Consider the following 24,595-nt stretch of genomic DNA (forward strand, 5'->3'; position numbering starts at 1 on the left):
ATTCATACCGTGCACCTTTACCACCCCAGGGGTAGTCTCCAGGCGCTCACGTGGCTCTGCAAGAAAAAAGGGCAGGGTGTGTTAGTGCGGATAGAATTATAGGATAGGTTGAGAACCAGGAGGAACTGGCATCTGTGTATGTGTGCCTTGGTTATGTACTAGTGTTATGTTGGGTGTGTGCATCATATGGTTTGGCTGGTAGTATAATCGTGCGCACTAGCTTGTTGTATCCATAAGAGGAGGGTCATTGTCGTGGTCGTTTGATGTATGCAGGAGAAAGTTGTGCAGGTGTGTGTTTTATGTGTAGTTTGACTGGTGTTTTTATGGTTCTATGCACTGGTTTGTTCTGTCCGTAGGGTAAGTCCAGTGTCTGGGATGTATGTTGTGTGCAAATGTTGGTTAAGTTTGGTGTGTGTGTGTTTGTGTAGTTTGGCTAGTGTTAGACAAGGTTTGTATGCAGAACCCTTTGGGTGCACTACACACAAATCTGACTACAGGTATAGGAAACCCAACCTTTGGTATAAGCTTGTACTACACAGTTTTGGTAGCGTGTTGAGCAGCCAGGCTTATGTCAAGAGGGGGCAATGTGAGCTGCAGGGGAGTTACACAGAGATTTACAGTGACAAGTATTCGAATAAACTCTGAAAAACAAGGTTTCTTGAATAAACAATTATTAATTTATCAGTCAGTTAGAATAAGCCTTCTTCGGAAGGGCGCAATATAAAAAGTAACACACAAAAATACACTTCAATACTGTACACTCTTGGTTTCCAAATCAGTAAAGACCCTTTTGGGATGGCCCACAGACACAACCTACACCCTCAGGTGACTTCAATAGCTAGGGTGCCGGGGACATTAATATCTTACTGTTTGCATTTAGAATACTCTTAGAAGTTGGGAAAAGGAAAAGATTATTAGAACAACAAGAGACCACAAATATTCTTAAACAGGCAAATACTTTTGTATCCCCTAAGAAGAGTCATTCAGTACAACAGGCAAAGTCAATGAGCAAAAGTCTAATATAGGATGAAGCACTTCTGGTAGGTAAGTAGAAAAGTCTTTGCACAATGTTTTAGAATCTTTGAAGAAAAGAAGAATCAAATGTAGGGCCACAAGCTGATTAGGCTTGCTAGTGGTATAAGATGCAAGCCACTCTACTGTAAGAGGTAAATTCTCTCAGACTTTTTATAGTACCTTTGTATTGAAGAAAAAGTGCAGCAGATGACTTGCAGCTCTGCAGATTTCACTGTTCCTGGACCTCAGTCGTGGAGACAAGAGGGAGGACTTTTGGAGACTCCTGCACTGCAATGGGACGGTCACTGCTCGCAACCGGCAATCTTCACATCAGTGGCTGTTCAGTGTTTCAGCTCCTCACATCTACCGCAAATAGCAATACAGCAGTTCCTGGCTGTTGAGATGGGCTCTCCTTGCTTCTGGGGTCCTGCACTCTGTTGAGGGGGCTCAGGCTCAGTCAGTCCTGATTCCCGGGAGTCCGGAGGATATTCCTGGAGCTCTAGGCCATCTTAAAAGCAACACACACAATCTGGTGTTCCTCTCCCTCGCTATATGGTTTCCAGCAGCAACTCTGTGGAAATACAACCAGCTCCGAGATGGATGTCCAGGTGGCTTACTTTGGAATTGATTGATCCCACCAATTCAAGGGGAGAAGTCGTCCTTGCAGGGGCTTCTCTGTTGATACAAATTTGGAGTTTCAGCACAGCAGCAGGGCTTCACTGGGCAAACCAATGGTCCAGGAGTTGCAGCAGGCGTCCCGTTCAAGTTTATCTTTGGTTCCTTCATCCAGTAGTCGGCTGCCTTCCAAGCCAAAGGCCTCGCCTTTTATTCAGTTCTCTCCCATTCATTCCAGCCTAGCTGTCAGTCACCCAGCAGGGTGGCTGTCCGTGCCGGACAGTCAGCTGGCCAATCACCACACAGTGCATTTGGGTCTCCTAGGATTCTAAGCACAGGGAGTTTCGGGCACCTCCCTCACTTCCTGCCTACACCAGACATCCTGGAGCCAGAGGCGGGTTTCACTCATGAATCCCGCCAAAGGTAAAGCAAACAATGGGACCAAACCTGGTTTGGCATGCAGAGTAAATCTCAAGAAGGACCTTTCCACAAAAAAATGGCAAAAAAAGAAGACCGGGGCCATATTGACAAAAATGGCACCCTTGGGTGCTTTGCTGCAGCATCGAATGCAAATGCACACTATAGTAGCTAAAATGAAACCGCTGCCACCAGGCATTTAGTGATGAAAGGGTAAAATAACAAATGTTACATGAAAAGCTAGACAAAGGGGATACTAGGTAACCCCCCCAGCACCCTATTGTAAGTAAACAGTAGTTTATCCCAGGGAAGGTATTTAAACCTTTGGGAAATCTGAAAGACTTCCCTGTGCCACTGCACTGAAGGTGCTGTGTGACACAATGTAAAAGATGATGCCTATGGAGTTTGTCAGACTCCACAACCAAAAGAAACACAAAGTTCAAAAATCACGTTACAATACATCAGAGAGTGGGAAAAAGGGTCTCACTCTTTCCAGGTTAAAAAAATCAAGTCCTCAAAATCCAGCAAAGTTGCTGGGGGTCTGTAAGGTGGAGGGAATTAGCACATTTCTGAGAATTCTCCCTAACACTCGTCCCCCCAGACTAAGGGACAGAAGGATTTAATCCACCCCTGGATGAATCTCCTTACTCCAGTCCGTCATACTTTCTGGAGAGACCATGAGAATTCTGGTTATTACACCCCGACCTGTGTTCAATGGTAAAATCAAACCCCTGTAGGCTGATTGACCACCTTAACAATTTAGGATTTTCCTCCTTCATCTGCATTAACCATCTCAAGGGTTGGTGATCTGTTTGAATCACAAAGGTAGATCCATACAAGTATGGTCTAAACTTCTTCAAAGACCACACAATGGCAAAACATTCATGTTCTATGGTTGCCCACCTTGTCTCAGGTTCCTTGAGTCTTCTACTGATGAAGCAGATTGGGTGTTCCCTGCCTTTCCCATCCAGCTGACTCAGAGCTGCACCTACACCTGGATTGGAAGAATCTGTCTGTATAATAAAGGATTGGTTGCAGTCAGGAGCTCTTAAGACTGGAGGTTGACAAAGGGCTTGCTTAAGTCCTTGAAATGCCTTAGTGCACTCCTCATTCCACCCAACCTTTTTGGGGAATGTGGGTGAGATCATCACATTCAAGGGAGAAGCTATGGTACCATAGTTCTCAATAAAGTTCCTATAGTAAACTGTGAGACCTAGAAAGGCTCACACTTGGGTCCGAGTAGTAGGGTTGGCCCAGACTTGTACAGCTTGTACTTTGCTATGTAAGGGCCTTATTTCACCTCCTGCTACCTCATGTCCAAGGTAGGCCACTTTACTCTGACCAATTTGACATTTAGTTGCCTTCATGGTCAGATTGGCCTGCTCAAGAGCCTGCAATACATATCCTAGGTGGTCAATATGATCTTCCCAAGTAGGGCTGAACATTGCAATGTCATCCAAGTATGCAATGTAGAAGTCCTCCACCCCATTCAGAAAACGATTCACCATCCTTTGGAATGTAGCAGGTGCATTATTTAGTCCAAACGGCATAACCTTAAACTGGTAGAGGCCCCCTGGGTTGAAAATGCAGTTTTCTCCTTGGCATGATTTGTCAGAGCTATTTGGCAATAGCCTGAGGTTAGGTCAAATGTACTAAGGTACTTGGTTGAACCAAGTTTGCCCAACAGCTCATCTGTCCTAGGTAAAGGATGGGTATCAATTGTGGTGACTGCAATAAGGGCTATATTGTCCACACAGAATCCCAACTCCTTGGATGCTGCCTTTGGTACTAGGACAACTGACTAGGCCATGGACTTGTAGATGGCTCCATTACCCTGAGATCAAGCATCTTGTTGACCTCTCCCTTTATGTGGGTCCTTACACGGTGTGACATTCTGTAACCTCTGCTTTTAACAGATAAAAACAGTCACCAGTGAGAATATCATGCTGGCCCCAAGGGGTCAAGCCTGGTGGTAGTGAAAACAGAGGTCAAACTGATTTAACAGTACTGCTCCTCCTCCTCCTCCTCCTCCTCCTCCTCCTCCTCCTTCCCCCCTCCCCCCCTCCTCCTCCTTAGGGTTGCCAAGTCCACCAAATAATTGACCTCTAAGTTTTCCCACAACCTTAAAGGTTCCAATCCATTTGTCCTGTAAGGCCCTCTGCCTTGTAGGTACTAGAACTAGCTGGTCTTGAGTAAACTCAACCATGTTGGCCTTCTGGTCATGCCAATGCTTCACCAGAAACTATAACAGAAAAGGGTGGGCTGCTACAAAAGGGTGAGGACACCAAGGCTTATAATTTAGAGCCTTTTATGGTCACCCCATACCAATCAAAAAATGATCTAATTTCAAGACTGAGACACCAGAAAGGAAATACGCAGAAGGCCAAATCAATTTGAAAAGTAATTTATAGTGTTAGCTTAATGTTTGACATATTATGACAATTTTTGTGAAGACATCTCACAACATTAATAACTTAGTCAATAAATGAATATGAAAGCAGGACACAGTTAAAGAGTGATTAAAACAATCTCAAATAGTGCATGTAAAAGTAATGGAAATAAGCATGAGCAATGATTCAGCCAAAGGCACAAAACATGAAGTTGTCCACTTGAAAACAATTGAATACATCAAAATAAAAAATGAAAAAGTAAAAAAACAAGCAATTATCAGCAGAAAAAAGGAATAATTTCCATTTTGAAGTCAAAAGTACTATAACACTCAGTTATTTCATCAAACGATTCAAGAAGGATAATAGCACCTATTTACATTGTGTATGAATAGATATTAGATCAGTTGGTTTGTTTAGCATCCTGTCCATAGATCAAAGGATTTTGTATGTTAAATCAGGAGCTATTATTAGAGTCAAGTAAATGAAGTTCATGCCTGACTCAAAGATGGAATGCACCTAGAGTTTAAAGCCCCTGTATGTTAAGTCAGGAGCTCATATGAGAGTCAAAAAGGATAATATCTGGAAACGCTTCAAGCAAAATAAAGTTTATGTCTGACTCCTACAATGAGGGGACCTGGAGTTTTTAGCCGACGCAGCAGGGGGCAAAAATAGTTCGTTGTTTAATTCTGTCTAGAATCGTCCGCTAGGACAGACAGAGCTGGTAAATACCCCCTTGGCATTGTAGCGCAAGCTGGATAAATGCACTCAAATAGACAAGATGTAAAGAAAAATCCATCTGTGTATGTTCATAAAAACACGTGGGCTGTGTTACAGATCCGCCCTCTGTGTTGGGTCAGTTATGCCACCACCTCGGGTAGGCTTTTCCTTGCTCTTAAATCAACATATGTGCAGGTCCCTGGTCGGGGAACCACATGGATAAATGTTGGTGGCTTGTTGGTCACACCCAATGCAGGAGAGTTCTGGGGGGGAGGAAAAAAAGGGGGGGGAGAAAAAGGGTGGGGAGGGGGAGGTAGAAAGACAAAAAAAATGCCAGGCATAAATCGTGCTTATCTGGGTGTTCTGTCAGTGAGGAGTAGGGTAGACACCAGATGGCTGTGAATCAAGTCAAGAAGGGTAGCAAGGTAAGAATTGTTCATTCAGGCCCTGGTCACATGAGTCCAGCCTATGGATCCATCTGCATTCCAAGTCTAACAATCAACCTAATACATTAGGGCCACTACTGACCCGTTCTAGGACCCACCATTTGAGGTCATCAGGGGTATGGCAGTGCTCAACATAGTGCTGCACATGGGGGGGAGATCGTTTTTTACATATGATCCGTGATAGATGTTCAGATATCCGAATCCCCACACTCTGCATTGTTTGCCCCACATACCGTAGCCCACACGGCCATTCCACACAGTATACAACCGGATTGGTCTTACAGTTGGATAAGTCACAAAATGTCCACATCATCTGGCCTATTTTAAACTGCAGAATTTTGCAGGTAAATTTGCAGACGGAACACGAACCACATGGATAGTGTCCCGTTGTTGTTTGAAGATTCCAAAGACTCGTCTGCATGGTTTTTCTAGTGAAGGATGAGTGGACCAAGTGTTCTTTCAGGTTACAGGGTCTTTTAAACGTGGTTCTTGTTGGTCTGGTAGCTTGAGTTTCACTATGGGCCAATACTTGCGAATGATTTTCTTAATATCAAATGCATGTTGGCCATGTGTCACCACGCAAGTGATCGGGTCATCATGATTCTGAGATGGTGATGTTTTTGGCATGAGAAGTCAGTCACGAACCGTGAACCTCGCCGACTTCTTCGACTGGGATACCAGATTTTTCGGATATCCTCTCAGTTGCAGTCTTTTGATGAGGAGTGCCTCATTTTGGTAAAAGTCCTGCAAATGGGTACAGTTGCTCCACACCCGGAGAAACTGTCCATATGGCAGGTTGTCTTTAATATGTTTAGGATGGTTTCTGCTAAAGTGCAACAATGTGTTGCGATCCGATGGGTTGCAGTACAAATTACAAGATAATTTACCTTCGCAGTGGCCGATTTCGGAAGTGTACGTTTGAATTACTAAATTCCACAATTAACTGAATTTCACAATTGCATGTTTTAAGCCAGGTGAAAAAAGATTTCAGTGATTCTTCAGATCCTTCCCAAATGCAAATGATGTCATCAATATATCATCGCCAGTGCTTAATGTTGCCCAGCCAGGAATTTAACTGGCTGTAAACAAACTGTTTCTCAAATTTTGCCATATAAAGAATCGCCAGACTGGGGGTAAAGTTTGCGCACATTGCTGTGCCCTTAATTTGCAAGTAGAATTGGTTATTGAATGTAAAAAAGTTCTTTCCCAGCGCCAAAGTCATGAATTCAATAATGAAAGATGGCGGGACTCGAGACTGTAGATTGGTCTCCGTCAGATATTCATATGCGCAGTTAATAGCAGCTGGTTGGGGGATATTAGTGTACAGGGACGTGATGTCTAGAGTTACCAAAAATTGTGTATTCGAATTGAAGTCAAGTCCCACAAAAATCTGTATGCTATGCATAGTGTCTCGAATGTATGTTTCAGTCATAATGCTGATAGGCTTCAGGAAATGATCTATAAACTTGCATATAGGTTCAAGTAAGGATCCACACCCTGAGACTATTGGTCTGCCTAGGGGATTGGAGACATTTTTGTGAATTTTGGGTAAAGCATATATAAACGGAGTGCAGCCTTCAGATGTGGTAAGAAATAGGGATTCTTTTTCCGTAATATAGTCCCGCTCCAGTGCAAATGCCACCATCTCTGAAATTTCCAATTTGATTTCAGGTGAGGGATCTTTTTGAGGGGTCGATGGCTGTTTGCATTGTCTAAAAGTTGCATATTGATCAGTGGTCACGATAAAAATCCCTGCAAGTTCTTTTAAAACTATTCTTTCTGATTTAATAAGATTTTGATGTTATCCTGGGTTGGTTCTTTTTACTCAATGCCTTATAATCCCTCAAAACACAACGTTCAAAGGTTAGTAGATCACCTGGGACTTGGTTGTCCATTGGGGTAAAAGGATTTTGGGTGGATCGCCAACATGATCTTGAAAGAAGGATTGATGTCTCACGGTTCGTGAGAACCGCCGTATCTCGACTTCCAAATGGTACCAATCTGGATTGGTTGTGCAAATAAACGTTAAGCCTTTCGAGAGAACAGAGGTTTGTGCTGTGGTTAAGTTTGTTTGCTAAGTTGCAAATTGGTAGATTAGTATCCATTGCAAAATTCATCTCCTCCTTTGATGTCTGCGTTGGCCTTGGAATGGCGGGTTCCAAAACGGTGGTCCCCAGCCTGCTTCTGGGCTGCCTCTGCCTAAAAAAGGAGAAACTATAACAGAAAGGGGGGTGGGGGGCTGCTACCAAAGGGTGAGGACACCAAGGCTTATAATTTAGAGCCTATTATGGTCACCCCATACCAATCAAAAAATGATCTAATCTCAAGACAGATACCAGAAAGGAAATACGCAGAAAGCCAAATCAGTTAGAAAATTAATTTATTGTGTTAGGTCAATGTTTGACATTATGACAATTTGTGTGAAGACATCTCAGACATTAATAACTTAGTCAAGAAATGAATATGAAAGCCGGACACAGTTAAAGAGTGATTAAAACAATCTGAAATAGTGCATGTAAAAGTAATTGAAGTAAGCATGAGCAATGATTCAGCCAAAGGCAAAAAAACATGAAGTCTACTTGAAAACAATTGAATAAAAATAAAAAAAAGTAAAAAACAACAAGCAATATCAACAGAAAATAGGAATAATTTCCATTTTGTAGTCAAAAATACTATAACACTCAGTTATTTCATCAAAATGATTCAAGAAGGATAATAGCACCCATTTACATTGTGTATCAATAGATACTATTTCAGTTGGTTCGTTTAGCATCCTGTCCATAGATCAAAGGATTTTGTATGTTAAATTAGGAGCTAGTATAAGAGTCAAATAAATGAAGTTTATGCATGACTCGAACATTGAAGGCACCTAGAGTTTAAAGCCCCTGTATGTTAAGTCAGGAGCTCATATGAGAGTCAAAAAGGAGAATATCTGGAAACTCTTCAAGCAAAATAAAGTTTGTCTGACTCAGACTGAGGGCACATGGATTTTTTAGCCGACGCAGCAGGGGGCCAAAATAGTTGGTTGTTTAATTCTGTCTAGAACCAACCGCTAAGACCGAGGGAGCTGGTAAATGCCCCGTTAGCACTGTAGTGTTTCGGCGGCAAATCAAAGAAAAATGCAAAATGGCTGCCTTCTTCAGGGCTGGAGTAGCGACTCCTGTAAGGCAAAAGAGAGGAGGCCTTAAAAACTGCATATAACCTTTGAGGCATTTCAGAGGAACAAGTGAATTGTTAATAAGCATAAAAAGCTAATAGGCAAAGAAAATGCTCACCATGGGGAGAAGAGAACTTGCCACTGAAGCCTAACAAACCCTTCTCCTGTCACACAAGTGGATCCCACAGTCACTGCGCTTGCTGCGAAATTCCTCCTGGCGAGCACAAATCAGGGAGAGAGATTTCAAAGAACATGCGCATAGTAGTGTGCATAATGGCCTGTGTTATCAATGCAAGGCTGGTAGCGTGTGGCGGGTAGTGTTCCCGATGGCACCAAATGCCTGGGGACTCCTCATCTAAGGAGAGGGGACACAGAGGAAAAGGAAGAATGGTCCTATATTAGGCTGGACTGTTCCAGAAAAGTTCCTGGTATGCTGGTCTAAAAAATTCTAAAGCATGTATTAGTATGGTAAATATATATATCCCTCGCGCCTGCGAATGGCACAGCGAGCCAAATCATAAAAGCAGAGTGCACGTCGTCCTGCACAGACAAATGAATTCAAAGTTTGTCAGTCCAATCCAGCAGCTGTGTGGTGCTGGATGCAGAGTCCACGCCGTCTTGCCCTGTGAGCAGGTCCCCAGGACAACTGTGGTTGCTACGCGGAAACCGGCATTCAGAGTACAGAGAGGGAGGCTAGGGGTGCGCCGTGGGTATGTACAAGTCAATGCCAATAGGGAGACACCCTGCCTGGACGTCTGACGGCTGACTGTGCTGGTGCTGCCTGCCTTAGTCGCCGCCTGATTGGCCGGTCCAGTGCACGACTGGAAAATCTCCAATCCGCGATACAGAGAGAGAAAGAGGTACATACTAGCAAGGAGAGAGATCCAGTACCGCAAACGAGTGAAAATAATCACCCGCCATCCTACTATTCCGGGTATGGCAGCTCTACTCGCAATCTTAATTCCAGCAGTGCGGGTGTCTCTCATCCCCCCCAGTGGCCAATGTGTGCTCACATCCATGTTATCAAAGAGACAGACCGGGGAGTGAGGGAAAGGGGGCAGGCACAAGGGGCCCGAGCTGGATTTATGCACTCAAATAGACGAGACGTAAAGACAAATCTGTCCATGTATATTCATAAAAACACGTGGCCTGTGTTACAGATCCGCCCTCTGTGTTGGGCCAGTTATGCCCCCACCTCGGATAGGCTTTTCCTTGCTCTTAAATAAACATATGTGCAGGTCTGGGCAACCGTATGGATGTCACCAGAGTCTGACCTGCTTTCAAGTTACCTGAGGCTTCTGTCATCATGTGTGTACTTCTACTTCGAAGACCTAACACAGTCAGTGACTCTCACTGGGGGAAGGAGCAATCTCCAACCCCTCCGTGATTAGGGCCAATGGACCTCTAACAGGATGACCATAGAGAAGCTCAAAGGGACTGAATCCAACCCCTTCCTGAGGGACTTTGCTATAAGAAAAGAGAAGGCATGGCAGTAGAAGGTCCCACTTACTTCTAAGAGGTTCTTCTAAAGCACTTATCATGCTCTTCATAGTTCTGTTAAACCTCTCCACCAACCCATTGGTTTGGGGATGGTAGGCTATTGAGAACTTGTAGGTCACTCCAGTTTTTCCACATGGCTTGCATGTAGTGGGACATAAAATTGGATCCCCTGTCAGAGATAACCTCCTTAGGAAAACCTACTCTGATAAAAATACCAAGTAGGACCTTAGCCACTGCCTGAGCAGTAACAGTCCTCATAGGTATGGGTTCAGGATACCTGGTAGCATGGTCTACCACAACCAAAATAAAATCGGTTGCCTGAAGATGTTGGAGATGATGTCGATTCCTACCCTCTCAAAAGGGACTCTTACCACTGGGAGAGGCACCAAAGGTGCCACAGTCTGACAAGTGTGACAGCTGCTACATGATGTATGTACATCAGACCCCATCTCAGGCCAGTTGAAATAGAGAGAAATCCTTTCCTTGGTTTTCTTAAAGCTTAAGTGACCAGTTAAAGGAATCTCATGGGCTACCTGTAGAAACTGAGGTCTCACATCCTGGGGCACTCCAAATCTTCTGTAGTCTCCTGAGGTAGACTCAATAGGTTCACTGTAGAGGAGGCCATCTTCCCAGTACAACCTGTGCTTCCTTGTCTCTTGCCCTTCCAACTGGGAAGCTGCCTGTTGGCGAAGTCCTTCAAGAGTAGGACACTCTTTCACCTCTGCTGAAGTCTGCCCTACAGGGGCCACCTTCTGCAAGTAAAGTCTGCAGCTCAGGATGGCCTTTAGGATCCAGATCTGTAATGGGGGAGGGGGAGAGGTCTTCTTCCAGCTCTGTGTCATCAGTAGCTGATTCAACCTCTTCTGGTTGGACCTCACACTCTGCTGCAGCTGGTGGAGTAGTCATTCCCCACCAGGACTCTCCCAGGCACCTCACTTTGTACATGGACAGGTATTCTTACAGTCATATAGTTGCACTTGATGAGAGCTGGTAGTATTCAAATCATCTGGATAGGGCCTCCAGCAAGCTTAGTGGGGCCTTTGGGTGCCACAGCAACATCCTCAGGTTTCAAAAAGTTTTCATCCACCAATGTAATGCTGGCCCCAGTGTCTCCAATGGTAGCGGTCTCCTGACCATTTACAAGTACACTGTCCTTGTAGTATTCTTTTGTGTTATCTGGTATAGAGTTATAGACATCTAAATTCTGCTGTTCCCACAGACCCATGAACACTAAAGAAACCCTGGCAGAGACTCCAATGGGGTCTTCGGCCAATAGCTGAAAATTTCTACTTGCCATATGTACTTCTCCCTCAGGGATAAAGGCTAAGGAGGCAGTGTGGACCCATGAAGGTTTACCCTTGTATCTGGGATTCCCTTTTACATGGTCAGTTGACCCACAAGCATAACAAATGTTTTGACAAATGAGGGCTTTTGCTGACCTCCCTCTGGTTTGGTAACAGAGGTTTCGCTAGAATGACCTGGTTTCCCAAAGGACTTACCCTTCTTGTGGCCCCCATTTGGATGGGAGGTTTTAGAATTCTCTGTCATCTTTCTTGTGCTGCTTCCCCTCATCCTTTTTATGAGTGGCCCCAGAATCCTCAGGAGTAGCCCTGTTCGCAAACCATAAATCAGCAGCTTTTGCTAGCTTCTTGGGATCAATCTCTTTAGTCAGCCAAGTGCTGTCTCAGCTCAGGAGAGCAGGCATCAAAAATAGATTCCAACAAAAACAGATTTCTCATCCCGTCAAAAGAGTTCACTCTGTAACCCTTAACCCAACCATCTATGTTTTTCAAACATTCACATACCCAGGTAGCCAAAGCGGTACCGTACCATCAGTCTTTTTGAGGGTCCTAAACCTTTTCACATTTTCATACTCCAATCTTTCAAGTTCCTCCACCTCGATTACAGCATCAGTTGCAATCTGGGGGAGCCTAGACAAACGCCACGTAATCAACTGATACCCTGTGAAACCCTGAATCCCATAGTTATATTCAAAATAACCCAACCAATCCAAAATATCAAGTTTCACATCATACATACGCACTGCTTCTTTAGGCATGCAAGGTCTCTTTAGACTGGAATACCTAGAAGAGTCTGGGATGGTTTATAGTTAATATTTCGAATTGCATAATGTCAAATGCAAAAATGTCAGAAAAATAATACCTAAAACAGAAAAAGTGTTGAATGTCTATTTTTTGTTTGAAATGGGGGGATTCCCCCCCCCCCCCACCGGCCCCCTTTTTAAAAAAAAAAACCTTTATATTACTCGCGAAACCCCAGAAAAATGTAATTTAAAAAAAAAATTTGAAAAAAAAATCTATTTTATTTCGACATTTTTATCATTCGACCTTATATTTCTGACATTAACTGGATACCCTCTGGGATAGAAACATTTTCAAGAGACAATTTCTTCATTTTAAGAGAATGTTGTATTTCAATTTTCCTTAGTTTGATGTCCTGATGTTTGGTTTCAGCTTGGATCTGTAATCTTTTGAACTCTAATTCAAGTCTCGTTTTCTAAAGAGACAAATTCATGACTCAGTGATGGGCCTTGGGGGGGGTCCTTGTGGCTAAAGGTTGAGGCAGAAGGGCGTCTTGAAGTAAAGAGGGTCTCTCTTCCCGAAACCCCTCCAACTCTTCTGACTCTTCAACAATATTAGAGTTAGATTCTGAATTATCATCATCATTTTCCACATTTCCTGGATTAGTAGGTGTGACAGGCCTACTACCCAGACTTTGATTACTCAACAATCTTGCAATCAGTTCATTTTTCTTTCCTTTAACAGGGAGATTCCTGAGTTTACACATTTCTTTCAGTTGCTCTACTGTTAAAATGATCAGGGCTTCCTGCCTGAAGTTATCCATATCTGGCATGTTACAATTGCTTTTCTTGTGGCGCTTAGCCTTGTGAAGGTTTTTAGTTGAACAAAAGCAAAGTAAATTCTTAGTATAACTACTCTACAATATATCCTCACCGCCTGCCACCAGTGTTAGGCAATGTTTGTATGCAATACCCTTTGGGTGCACTACACACAACTCTGATTACAGGTATAGGAAACCCAACCTTTGGTATAAGCTTGTACTACACAGTTTTGGTAGCGTGTTGAGCAGCCAGGCTTATCTCAAGAGGGGCCAATGTGAGCTGTAGGAGAGTTACACAGAGATTCACAGTGACAAGTATTCAATAAAACCTTACACACAAGATTTCTTGAATAAACAATTATTAATGTATTCATCCATCAGTTAGAATAAGCCTTCTTCAGAAGGGAGCAATATAAAAAGTAACCCACAAATACACTTCAATACTGTACACTCTTAGTTTCCAAATCAGTAAAGAGCGTTTGAGATGGCCACAGACACAACCTACACCCTTAGGCGACTTCAATAGCTAGGGGCCTGGGAGGTTAATGTATTACTGTTTGCATTTAGAATACTCTTAGAGGTTGTTAAAAGGAAAAGATTATTAGAAGATTATTAGAAGAAGAGACCACAAATATTCTTAAGCAGGCAAATACTTTTGGATCCCCTAAGAAGAGCCATTCAGTACAACAGGCTAAGCCAAAGTCAATGGGAAAAAGTCTTATATAGGATGAAGCACTTCTTGTAGTTAAGTAGAAACGTCTTTGCACAATGTTTTAGAAGTCTTTGAAGAAAAGAAGAATCAAATGCAGGGCCACAAGCTGTGAGTGGTAGAAGATGCAAGCAGCTCTACTGTAAGAGGTAAGTTCTCTCAGACTTTTTACAGTACCTTGTTATTGAAGAAAGAGTGCAGCAGATGACTTCTGTTCCTGAGCAGCTCTGCAGATCTCACTGTTCCTGGACCTCAGTCATGGGGACAAGAGGGAGGACTTCTGGAGACTCCTGCACTGTAATGGGACAGTCACCGCTCGCAACCGGCAATCTTCACATCAGTGGCTGTTCAGCGTTTCCGCTCCTCGAGTCTAGCACAAATAGCAACACTGTGGTTCCTGGCTGTCGAGATGGGCTTTCCTTACTTCTGGAGTCCCGCACTCTGTTGAGGGGGCTCATGCTCAGTCAGTCCTGCTTCTTGCTTCAACGCACACAATATGGTGTTCCTCTCCCTGGCTATATGGCTTCCAGTAGCAACTCTGTGGAAATTCAACCAGCTCTGAGATGGATGTTCAGGTGGCTTACTTTGGAGTGGATTGGTCCCACCAACTCAAGGGGAGAAGTCGTCCTTGCAGGGGCTTCTCTGTCGATAAGAATTTGGAGTTTTAGCACAGCAGCAGGGCTTCACCGGGCAAACCAATGGTCCGGGAGTTGCAGCAGGCGTCCTCTTCAAGTTCTTCTTTGGTTCCTTCGTCCAGTGGTCAACTCTGCCTTCCAAGCCAAAAGCCTCGACTTTTTTCAGTTCTCTCCCATTAATTCCAGGTTAGATAGTCCCGCAGCAGGGGTGGCTGTTCTTGCCGGACAGCCAGCTGGCCAATCACCACACAGTGCATTTGGGTCTCCTAAGAGACTAAGCACAGGGAGATTTGGGCCCTCACTTCCTGCCTACCCCAGACACCTGGAGCTAGAGGCGGGGTTTACTCGTGAATCCCGCCAAAGGCAAAGCGAACAATGGGACCAAACCTGAATCACAAGATGGACCTTTCCACAAAGAAATGGCAAAAAAAGAAGACCGGGCCATTTTGACAAAAATGGCACCTTAGGGTGCTTTACTGCAGCTGCAAATGCAGCCCGTGGTAAATGCACACCACGGTAGTTAAAACAAAACCACTGCCACCAGCCACTTAGTGAGGAAATGGTAACATAACAAATGTTACATGAGAAACTAGACAAAGGGGATACTAGGTAACCCCTCCAGCACCCTATTGTAAGATAGTGTGTGCTGGGTCTAGAAAGTTACAAACGTAAGTAAAGTCAATTTCACTTCACTGCTCTTGGAAGCAGAGGAATGAGGATGATAATTCAGAGCCTAACTGTAATATTGGTGAAGAGTCAGAGTCGTCTCAGGAAGAGAGACCCTCTTTACCTCAACAGGCCCTTATGCCTCAACCTTTATCCACAGGGACCCCACAAGGTCCATCACCGAGTCCAGAACTTGTCTCTTGAGAAAATGAGACTTGAGTTAGAGTTCAAAAGATTACATATCCACGCTGAAACCAAACATCTTTTGGATTAGCTGGAGGGGTCGCACCGTGGAGGAAGTTGGATTCGGGATGAGGCTATTGCAATTGCCAAGCCTAGAGAGAACCGGGGCTTGGGTAACATTGAGCTTCTGGGGGAAGGTGTGAAAAGGTAGAATTCCTACGAGAAAGAAAAACTGGAAGTGGGATTTCTTGCCAATGTCTTGAGTGAAAGGGAGGAAGGAGAGAGGGGAAGACGATGCCAAGGTTTCTGGCTTCAGAAAAAGGAGCAGGGGGAGAGCCTTAGAGGAAGGCCAGAGTGAAGGTAAGAAGTCAGGAGCAGGGATCCCAATGGGAAGGATCTCAGTTTTGCTGGCATTGAGGCAGAGATCATTGGAAGTGCAGCAGGCCTGGATGGCAGATAGGCAATCAGGGAGGATGATGGAAGGTGCAAGAGGGTCAGCAAAAGTTTGAAGAAGTGTTGTGTGTCATCAGCATAACACTGGAAGTTGGGGGAAAGGAAGGAGAGGAGCAGTGCCAGATGAGTAAGGTAGATGTTAAAGAGCCAAGGCGAGAGGATAGACCACTGGAAGACACAACAGGTGGAGCAGTAAGTAGGAGAGGAGAAGGTGCCCAGGATGACTTGGGAGGAGCGGTCAGTTAGGAAGGGGCTCAGCCAGTCCAGTGCCTGCTCCAAGATACCCGCTCCAAGATACCAAGGGTGTTGTGGAGCCTTTGTATGAGGATGGAGTGTTTGACTGTGTCAAAGGCAGAGGAGAGATCAAGAAGGATGAGGACAGTTGTGGAGTTGGAATCCAGGGATGCAAGCAGTTCTTCACGAGTGTTCAGAAGAGCAGATTCTGTGCCTCTGGATGCACGGAATCCAGATTGATGGTTGTGGTGACCAAAAACAAGTTCAGTGTGAGAGTTGAGTTTGGGCAGGGCCAACTGCTCCAGCAGTTTCCCCAGGAAGGGAGTGATCAGAAAGGGCAGTAGTTGGCTGGACAGGTAGGGTCGGCTGATGTTTTTTTAAGGAGGGGGCGCACAAGGGAGTGCTTGAGGGAGGAGGGGAAAGGCAAAGGAGTGGTTGCAGGGGTCTGCGAGAGCAGGGGCAAGAGAGCCAATATTGTACTTGAAGGTTCTGGATGAGAAAGGGAAAACTTATTTGGAAGAGACCTTCATGAGCGGACAACTCTGGTGATGACTTCTCTTCAGGTGTGACAAGGGCAAAGGAGGAGAAGGAGGAGGGTAGGTGGCCAAGGGAGGCCAGGGGTTGAGGGATGTGCTGGGAGGGTGAGTAACAAGGCTGTACAGGAAGTCCTGAGTTTTGGTGGTGAAGTGAGTGGCCAGGGCGTTGCAGAGGGCCTGCGAAGGAATGGGATAGGAGGAGACTGCGGAAGGGTTGGCTACTTACCTACAGATTTTGAAGAGTTCAGCCGTGTTGTTGGATTTCACCAGATACACATTCCTGAATGTGGGCCCTTTTCCTGACATGGATAGAGAGTCTGTATTGCCTGTGGGGCAGACGGCAGGCCAGTTTGTCAGAGGGTGAACCTTAAGTTTGTCACTTCCGTTCAGCAGCTCTGCACTTTCGTTTCAGGGCTGCAAGTTTGGAGTCGTACCAAGTTTTGCGCTGAAAGGCGGGTTTCAGGTGGATCCTCATGACTGGTGCAAGAATGTCAAAGGTGATTGTATGGGTTCTATGTGGAAAAGAGTGGTACGGGAGCATCCCCCCCACTCTGAGTAGTCTGAGGAGGTAGAAGCACTTCTTTGTGATAGCGTTGACTTGTGGTTATAACACTTGGAGTCTTCAGTTGGGTTCCCATGACTGGCAGCCAATCGAATTGGGAGTTGGTTCCGTTGCCCTCTGGGGGTGAGATTATTATTTCTGTTTTGGACAGGTTCCATTAGAGGTTGTTCGTTGTCATACAGCTGTATATGTCTGAGAGGCAATTTTTGAGGGTATTGTTCGGTTCTTGGGTCGTGGCCATATTCACGATCAGTTGTGCGTCGTCTGAGTAGTTGGTCACTACGTGGGCTCACATGATTTTCATCAAGGGGGACATGTAGACGTTGGAAGGAGGGGGCGGTGAGAGGCTGGCGTCTTGTGGCACCCCGCAGGAGATATTTTTGGTGTTTGAAGTGAAAGGTGGTAAATAGGTACTTTTGGTTCTATTTGGGGGGAAGGAATTTAACCATTTTAAGGCAGTCTATTATACAGCATTCCACTAGTCTTTTTTTATTAGTGTTGTGTGGTTGATTGTGTCGAATGCCGCTGAGATGACCAGTAGTACAAGGGTGGATTGAGTGCCATTGTGTGCATTTATTTTTAGGTCGTCCCATATGGATGGGAGTGTCGATTCCTTTAAATCTCATTGGTCAGAAGCCAACTTGCTAATGGTCAAGTATTCCATTTGTTTCTACGAAGTTAAGTAGGATTTTGTATACATGGTTCTCCAGTATCTTCGCCGGGTCAGGCAGGGCAGGTTGGATATAGGCCTGTAGTTGCTAGGGTCTTCCACGCTTTCCGTTTCATTTTTTTATCAGTGGTTTTATGTATTCCGATTTGAAGGACTTTGGTACTATTCCTGTGGTTAGGGTTGGTTCACTAGGTGCCGGAGACACTGGAGTGCTGTGGTTGAGGATTTCTTTGTAGATGTCGGGGGTGAGGGTGGCAATGAGGGACGCTTGGACATCCTGCGAGATTCAGTGGTTGTGTTTATATTTGCACAGTTTGTGTTGATGGTCTGTTGGATTGTTTACATTTTTGTTCTAAGGTGGTTGGTGATTTTGTCACAGTGCTTGTGTTGGGATGATGCCTTTGTTGCATGACAACGTTTTTTTTATCTCTTTGATAATTCTGAATAATTCTTTTTGTACGTTGGTTGCCAATTGGATTCTTGTAGCTTAGTTTTTTTGTTGTTCTTTGAGACCTGTCAATTTGTGCAGTAGAAGTTGTCTTTGGTATTTTATATTGTCCAGTTGGTTGTAATGTATTCTCTATATTTTTTTCCAGTTTGCGCTTCTTTTTTTAGTTCTCTCAGCTCTTCAGCAAAGAGAACCATCTTGCTGCCAACTTTTTTGCTATGGCTTTGAAAGGTTTTGCTGGTGCTAGTTGATCTAGGGCCTCGGTATGTACGTTTTCTGCTGAGTCTGGGGTCATTCTGTTCAGCTCATCAGTGTTTGGTTGCATCGATTTCAGCAGATGTGTTAGGGATTCAAAGCCCAAACTCTTCCAGTTTCTTTTCCTAGTGCCGTGTAATATTGCATTTCAAGGCGGTAACCAGGCTTGAAGTTTGATATAGAATGGCATTAGGTAGTGATCACTTCACACCATTGGTGGGGGTGGGGCGGATGCACAGAGTCCTTCTCTGCAGAAATGGCGTCCAAGGTGTGTCCGGTCTTGTGGGTGGATTTGTTAACGATTTATTTGAATTGGAGTGTTTACAGGAGTGCGCAGAGTGAGTTTGCTGTGGTTTTGTTCTCTCTTTCAAACCAGATGTTGAAATCCCCCAGTCCGATTAGGTTGTCACAGTAGGTGGATAGGTTGTCGATGGAGCCTGCGAGTTTCGTCGCAAAGTTCAGATTGCAGGATGGGGCTCTGTAGATCAGGAGGAACACTATGTTAGCTTGGTCGTTTAGTTTGATCTTGACAAGGAGGGATTCGTAGTCTACTATGTCGGTTGAGGGCAGTGGCGAGGCGCAGATGTGTTCTTTATGCACCATTGTTATTCCGCCTCCTCTTTGGTTTTATCTTTTGATGTGTATTAACTTGAAATTGCCCAGTATGGCTTTGTGGGCGATAGTTTTGTAGTTGTCTGATGGCCATGTTTCTGTGAGGAAAAGCGTGTCATTGCCTCTCGCTTAGGAGTTTGTGAATTTCTGTTTTGTGCTTAGCCATGTATCTTACGTTGAGTGGGCTGCAGTGTGATGTGTCTATTTTCCCTTATCGGTTCGTGTCTGTTCTTTGGTCTGTCCCAGTCGGTGTAGTGTTTGTCGGGTGTTCATTACCGGGGGTTCTCTCCTGGTTGCGTTTGCTAGGTGGGGTTGTTTTGGGGCGTTACATCTCTTCGTCGAGAAGTCTCATTAGGTTAATGGCAGGGTTGCTTAGTTTTGGTTTGTGCAGGATGGTGGGTTGTTTGTGTGGGTCCTTTGTTCCAGTCTTTGATGATGTAGGGTGTGTATGTGATTATGGACTCTAGTTTTGCACCAGATTCTTTTTGGTGTTATCCTGGTTGCCATGGTTTTTTTTTGTATGTTTGGTTCAGCGTCCCAGTGGTGGCCACATTTGTTTAGGTTCTTGCTTGTGGGTTGGATGCCAGTTAGCAAATCTATTACGATGGAGTTGTCGGTGGGGAGGTAGCAATAGAAGTATTCTGTGTTTGCTCTTTTTTGGTTGGTATCGTTCGTCTGTTTAGCAGTGTCACCATGGGGTTCCAAGATGTTGTGGATTCTGAAGGGTGGGTACTTTCTTGTAGGGATAAAGTTTCCCTCCTGTTTCTGTTTTCCTTTCTTGTTTGTTTGTCTTCCTTGTGGGGAGGCATGGCGGGGTGTTTTTGTGCTTAGTTGTGGGGTAAGTTTCCCAGAGTGGGTGTCCTCTTGGTTTGGCACCTCCTCGATCCCCAGTAGTATTTACTTTGCTTTTGTAATTTACTTTTGTGTTTGAGCGGTATGTTTGTTGTAAATTGATTTGTGAAACCAGGGGCGTGAACCCTCGTGGCTGGGTTGTTTCCTGGTTTCCAGTTATTTTTTTCATACAGTCCTGGTTTCCTTTAGGTTTGGTTTAGTCCAGGTGTGGTGTGCTGTGATGAGCGCTGCTTTGCGGCAATACTGGCATCTCCATTTTGGGTATTTGTGCTCGAGTCAGGTTCTCCGAGTCTAAAGCTTCCCTGTGGCGTCCTTGTATTGCTTCACAATGGTGGTGGCCTCCCCGTGGTGTTCAGATATTGCTTCACAGTGGTGGGACTATGCATGCAGTGGGATGTCTAGCAGTTGCGCAGTGGTGCTGGTGTGAATCTAGATTTTATCGGTGGTCTCAACCGACTGTAGCTAAACCTGTGCATGGCAGGGAGTGACTAATCCCAATGTGTTTTTGAGTGCAGCGAGATTAATAGAGGGTGGAATCTGCCCTATTATTTTGGGGGGATGCAGCTTCTAGAGCAGTCACTGTGGGGGCAGCGGAGTGCATCAATATTCAAACGGGGCTGGGGCTAACTGGGGGCTAGTGGCCACAATGTGTACTTCTGAGTGCAGAGTGTGACAGATAGTACAGATACTTGATTAACTGCTGGCTTCAAGATGTGTGCCTTAGCCTACAATGCAATTGGTTTTGAAAAGCATGTGTACCACTCAGTAGCCAGGTATGAAGCCCAGGACATTTCAGCACAATGGTTCACTAAGGAGCTCAGCAAGGCCCCACCCAATAAGCAACCATGCAGCGCAGTACAGCTCAACCCAATAGCAGAGTATGGAACTTCGCTCTAATCACCATAATGATGGCCTATAAGGCACAGTACAGTTCAATACAAGCTAACCATGGAGTGCAGCATAATTTAGTACTAAAGCCAAGTATGAAGCGTTGCATTATTCAGTACGATGGCTAACTATGTGGCGCGGCACCAATCAACCAAGGTGCTAGCTATGGGGCGCAGCAAGGTTCAACATAAGCCAGCTGTAGAGTGCCGAACAGCTCAACACAGAAGTTAAATATGGATTGCAGCACAAATCAGCACAATGGCTAACAATGCATAACACAAATCAACCCATGCTAACTATTGAGCTTAGAACTGTTCACCACATTGTCTAACTATGGGGGCAGCACAGCTCTTCAAAATGGCTACCTGTAGGGCGCAGTACAATTCTGCAGAGGCCAACTATACAGTGCAACACAGCTCAATACAATGGTTGACTATAGTGCGCAACACAGTTCAACCCAATAGCTAACATTACGGCACAGCACAACACAGTGTCCAACGATAGGGTGCAGCACAGTTCAACACAAGATGATTATGTGGTGAAACGCAATGGCTAACTACAGGGTACAGCACAGTTGCTAGCTATAGTGTTGCAGCACAGTTCAGCACAAGCAAATTATGGGGTAAAACGCAATGTTCAACACAGTGGCTAGTTATGGGTGTAGCACAGTTCACCGCAAGCTAACTCAGGGTTCAAAATGGAGGGGAGCTGGGAGTTATTTAGCTCCTGCTTGTAGCCTAGAAGAGCCTAGTTAGCTTAACACTAACAGCTACCAGGAGCTACTTTTGGCTCTCCAAGCCAAATGATGCTGAACAAACCCGCCTATGTGAATTTAACTCTGCACATAGGGCTCATAAATAATGAACAAAATGACATAGGTGTCCGTGTTATGTGGAAGTAGAATTTGCGCAAACGGTGTGTTCCAGCTCCTCGTTCCCCAGTGGTAGCTCCTGGTCACTGGTTAATGATGGATACCCAAGAGCTGCTTTTAACACCTGTTTATCCAATATGAATTTCGAGCCCTGCTAACTATGGGGCAAAACAAAATGGCTAGCTATACGGTGCAGCACAGTTGAACACAGGCAAACTATGGGCACAGTTTATAATAGTTATATAAAAGAGTGGCAGTGTTTTCTGGAGCACAGTAATTGCTGTACCACCTTACCTGCTTGTCGCAGTAGTATGAATTTGCTAGAGTCCACGGGTGAACAGGTCCAAACGGAGATTGGGACCTGCCTCAGGGTTCTGCCCTCTACCTTAGGCCCTCCACCAGTTGCACAGGGCAAGGCTGCCCATGGGTGATGCAGAGGAACTGTTCCAATCAGTGGGATGGAGGAGGGCCAGGCGGGATCGCGCAATGGAAAAAGCACATAGGCGCTTTGAAAAAGGAAAGAATAAGAAAAATGGGGTCTCTGGGCCTGGGCAACGAGGGCCACTTACCGCACAACACAAGGTGGCAACTGGCTGGGGGTCTGAGCCGGCAGGCCTAGACCCTTGTTGGTGTTAAGGAAGGCCTCAAAGGCCAATCAGTAGTCAGTGGGCGGGACAGAAGCGGGTGAGGAGGAAGCAGGCAAGAGTAAAGGCATGTTCCTCTGTAAAAAAACAAGAAAATAATAAAATTAAATTAAAAGGGGGTAGTTGCTGGGCCTGGGGGAGCAACTTATTGCACAACACGAGGCAGAAACTCCAATTCGGACACACACACCGCATTTCAGAACTAAAAGTAAAATGTAAATACTGTTAAAATAACCTAAAATGGGGGAAATTATAAGGCTGTACCAGTCCACAGTAACTAAACTTAACAGGTTTGCCACTCCGCCGCACCCCCAAACATATGCTTCTGACAACAGGCCATGAGTCCATCGTATCACTTGTTCCAGTCTCTGTAGGGATTCACTTCTGCTTCCAGTCCCCAAAGACACCACAGATGTGATGAACAGATGAAGCGACGCCACACTCAGGGGCAGCAGCCATAACTTACACCAGACTATAAGACGGACTCCAGCCAGACTCCTCTTCGTGACAGGAAGCCAGTATGTCCAGGGCTCACAATGAGAGTGTAGTGCAAGCACCATGTTTAGTGATATCTAGGCCGCAGGAGAAATTCCCTCTTTGGTTGGTGGATTCCAGTTACAAGCCTAGAACTCTTCAGAGCTCCAGGACATCTATATCTGCGATGCAGTTCTCAGAACTGATCAAGTCCTCCGGTTTAAGAGAGATGGGCACTGTTAAGGCCATATTTCCACAATCCTCTGAGGAGGGCAGTACAATCACTAACCTTACAGTGGGGTAGTGCACACAACACAACCCACTTTAAGAGTCTCAGGCAAATCAAATGTTCTCCACAGAGATAAACAAAACAAACAGAATCAATGTGCAGATACACCTGTATGGCAAAGAGGGAGGCAAGTCTCAGTTATACCCCACTGGTGCAGATTTAACAGCAGACAATTCCAAGGGATGACACAGGGGGCCCTTGAGAAGAGGCCTGGACACAGTTCTGAAAACCAGCAGCCTTGAGACAGGATGTATCACAGAAGGAGGAAAAGCCTCAATCACAGAGACCCCTGGCGATAAGTATCAAGAATAACCCACCAACTAAATGCCTTGGGGAAGGATAGTGAAGATTCCCATTAAGTCATTTCAGGATGTCCCAAACATACCAGTGAGTACAAGTCCTCTTTCTGGTGGGGTTTACAGGATCCAAACAGCCAGGGACTTCAACCGCCAGACCAACGACGAACCAGACCATTGAAGAACAATTGCCCTTCCTGGCAATGGGTCAGAATCAAAAGCAGTGACAAGGACGACTCCAGCAAGGCAGGGTCCGGGGACTGGGACAAAGAAGGGCAGCCCTCCAACAGAAGACTGTCACCCAAAGAAGACTACAGCCGGGCGACCCATGACAGTCCAGTAGAGCAGATGAGGTAGGTTATTGGAGCCTCATTACCCTTTCACATCACGGCAACTTCCAACACCAAACCAGGAGGATCAAGATGGAAAAACACCAGGATGATCAAGATAGAAAAACAGAAGTCAGTAGTAAAACAGCCTGGAGACAGTCCAGCACAGAAGGCCTGGTCCAGCCAACAAGGAAAAGGGCAGAAGAAGCTCAGAAGGATGTCCAGCAATCAGATAATCCGGTTGGTCCCTAAAACTGCAAATCACGTCCAGAAGGAGAAAACACAAACTAGAGACCAGACTAGGAATCAGCAATCAGCAGTATGGCCAAATGTAAAGTGGTCTTATAGACCACCCTTCCAACAATGTTGGGCTTGACGCAGATGGCTCTTAAGAAAGTGTGTTAGTCGGATAGCAGAAACGTGGCTCTTAAATTACAGCAATAGTGGAAACCCATCTGGCAGGGAAGTAAACCTGCTCTTCTGAAAGATCCAGGAGAGCTTATGTACAAGGCTCACACTTAAATATCAACACCTTATAGGGGCTGGACAAAGTCAACATACACATTACATTAGGGACATGGGAACAAAGGGTCAGGAGGTCACACAGTTTGGTTGGCCTTTGAATTTTCCACACAATCCCAGGTGAGCCCCTATAGGATGGGAAATGGCCAGCAAGCAGCCTACACTAGCTCAAACCACAACAATGGGTTCATGACTGGGCTCAGAAAGTGCCCATGTTAGAACAAATGCCATTTTAGGCCCATCTTATGGTTTCCCTAAACAAAGGAAGCCCCTAAAACAACAACGAGAGCAGGACGTACAAAAATACATTGACATCTCAATGGCTACCAAAAGGTACATGGGGAAATCC

The 24,595-nt window shown here is 45.1% G+C and overlaps 1 protein-coding gene across 1 annotated transcript in view; it reads right to left on the minus strand.

Moving 5' to 3' along the window:
* The window catches only part of XRCC1 (X-ray repair cross complementing 1), a 795,788-nt gene that overhangs the window by 673,661 nt on the left and 97,532 nt on the right, over positions 1-24,595 (minus strand). The window lies entirely within an intron of this gene.

Source organism: Ambystoma mexicanum, chromosome 1q (genome assembly GCF_040938575.1).
Source record: "Ambystoma mexicanum isolate Mex_15411 chromosome 1q, UKY_AmexF1_1, whole genome shotgun sequence".
Lineage (NCBI taxonomy): Eukaryota > Metazoa > Chordata > Amphibia > Caudata > Ambystomatidae > Ambystoma > Ambystoma mexicanum.